Genomic DNA, 2996 nt, shown 5'->3' on the forward strand with positions numbered 1-2996 from the left:
CCTTTTCATGCCATTTATGAGTCAAACAATGCAAGAAAAGCCCTTGGTGTCATCAGGAAGATATGGAGCTGGTGACACCCTGTATCAGAGAGAAAGAAGGGCCTTCTTTGCTTTAATATATAATTAGACATTACAAGAACCGGTGTCTTCAACCTCCAAATTCCTCTGAAATACCCAGAAACCTCTTTTGAAATCTCCCAAATCCTCCATCTGTCTTGTTTTCTATAAACATGCTTTTTCCTAAGTGTACACATGTTAATACATACACACTTTCTTACACTTTATTTCTATTCTTTTTTTTTAAAGTAGCATTAGTATGTTTGTCCCCTGCACTTTACTGTCAAGGAGCATCGTGTTAGCTGCACTGTGGCTTTATTAGACTCATGTGGGCTGGAATGGGGACCTAACATCATACTGTTTTATAGGACAAAGAGTTCCAAACATCAGCATAAGAAACATACTTTGGCATTACAGTGTAAGGAGACTGAAGTGGTATTGATAAACTTCTCTCCTGTTGCTTACATTTAGAAATCGTTTGAGCCCAGGGAATTCTTCGCTAGTGTTTTGGTCCGCCCCGCTGTGGAGGGCTGAGGGGCAGAAGAGAGCCTTGCCTCCTCCTGAGGGGCTTGCCCAACCTCAGAGGAGAGGACTGGGTGAGGGCACAGAGGGAATCTGGCCCAGGACAGTCATCAAGTGCTGAGCCACTTGGGAGGAAAGAGAAAGTCGAGGCTGCCGCGTGAGTTGGGCAGAGACCTGGTCACCTGTACGTCACTGCACCGGATTGATTGGTCCTGATTTTTCACAGATGCTGAACACAGATACAAAGGTGCAGATTTGGGAAGGGCTTCAGCCAGCTCCTGTCTGGGGGATGGATTGATGGGAATTCTGAATCCAGACAACACAGCACAGACAAACCTGGATTCAAGTTTCTCTCCTGGTTCTCACCATCCGGGTGGCTGTGGGAAATCAAACCTTTCTAAACTCATTTTCTTCATCCGTAAAAGAGGAGAAACACAGTACTGACCTCAGAGGAGCTGTGGCGGTTGAAGGCGATGACTCATGTAGAGTTCCTAGCATACGACAGGTGACACATAGCACCAGCTTCTGTTGTTGGTTCTTGACAGTATTATTAGTAGTAGTATTACCATCATTAATACTATGAGCAATGCGCATGTGGCCAAAATTAAAAAATAAATAAAATGACTCGCTTTAAGAATCTTGCTGTTAATGCACGAAATAGTCTTAAAATACAAAAGAAGTGCATCTGCTGTCCCTCTTGCACCCAAGCTGTTTTAGAAGCATACAGTTACAACCTCAGAGCCTCTAGATGGGGCCTCTACAGAAGTCTTTTTAAAGAGCAATAAAAAGGCTCATCGGAAAACTTATTGGGGGGTGTAAAATAAAATCCAATGACAATGGATCAATGTCAGAAAAAAGGGGCAAATCTGAATACGGTCTAGAGTCTGCCCTCACAAACCAAGTCCAAGGGCTCTTACTAAGGTTCCAGGAAAGAGGGAGCTGGGATCAAACTAAATACCTGCCCCTGAAGATCTCTACATAATCTGGAGAAAGCCCAGCCATCTATAGCTGTGCCTAGCCAGTAATAACTGATAAGCAATTAATAACCTTACTACCTTCTTTTGAGAATGCAGCCAAGGAAGATTACAAAACTTAAAACCCTCTTTCCCATCTTCCTTTCTCTAAATAAATATCTACCAATGTGTTACACAGTTGCTCCCAAAGTGTGCAACTTCCCTATTTGTTAATTGTCTCAAAATTCTGTCACAAACTTGTCCTACACAAGCCCTCCTGAGTCCTTTCTGCTTTCTGTGTCTGTTTCTTTCTCTCACCTGTCACCATTACAAATCCAGCAAGGCTTTCCAGCTTCCTCTTTTTTTTCCTCCCCCAAATTATTGTGACCCTGATAATAAAGGTCTAATGACAGCAGAAGCAGACCATTCCTTCACAGGTCGGGTTGAGAGAGGAGAGGAGATGGAAGCTTCAGATGTCAATATCACCTTCACCAGGGACAACAGTGGCAGCAGAGTGTAGTGGCTAAGCACACGAGCTCTGGAGTCACGCTGCCTGGGTTTATATTCCTGCTCTTCCAGGCATCTAAAAAGAAAACTTTTCATTTCCATGGTGACCTGAGATAGTTACTTAATTAAGGCTCTTAAGATGTGTAAAATGGGGCTAATCACACTTACTATCTTAACCGTTTGAGCTGCTGTAACAAATTATCATAGACTGAGTGGCTCATAAACAACAGAAATTTATTTCTCACAGTTCTGGAGGCTGAAGTCCAAGGTCAGGGTGGCAGCATGTCAGGCGGTGGTGAGGGCCCTCCTGCAGGTTGCAGACTGCTGACTTCTCGTCACGTCTGCATATGGTGGTAGGAGGGCTAGAGAGCCCTCTGAGTCTCTTTGGTGAGGGCACAAATCCCATCATGGGATCACCTCCCAAAGACCCACCTCCTAATACCATCACATTGGGGATTAGGATTTCAATCTATGAATCTGGGGGGACACAAACATTCTGTCCATTGCACTTACCTTATAGGGTTAGCATTCATGAATGGTAGGTGCCCTTATTGTGGTGGTTGTTGACCCCATTGTCATCGTAAGGCAGCCCTGCTTTAGGATTGAGGTGAGCAGAGGTAACAAGATAGGGAGAGACTCCCTCCTCCATGGAGAAGCCTGACTGTGACTCAGGCAGCAGCGGCAGGGCAGAGCCAGAGGAGTTGGCCCAGAGGCAGTCGGTCTTACCGTTCAAGGAGCTCCTCAGCAGACATCACCACTGGGAACTGGAAATAATTTTTTTTTCTGTGTATAGTTAATATTATCAACTTGATAGGCAGTTATGTTATTTGTTTCTGTTTGCAGGCATTTTTTAAATTTAAAAAATTACAGTGGAAAGTTCTGGCCATCATTTTAATCAAGTGATCAAGTCTTAGCTCACCATTAATAGTAGGGTAATTGACATTAAGTGCTCCTGTT

This window comes from Galeopterus variegatus, unplaced genomic scaffold, assembly GCF_000696425.1.
Source record: "Galeopterus variegatus unplaced genomic scaffold, G_variegatus-3.0.2 Scaffold3705, whole genome shotgun sequence".
Classification (NCBI taxonomy): Eukaryota; Metazoa; Chordata; class Mammalia; order Dermoptera; family Cynocephalidae; genus Galeopterus; species Galeopterus variegatus.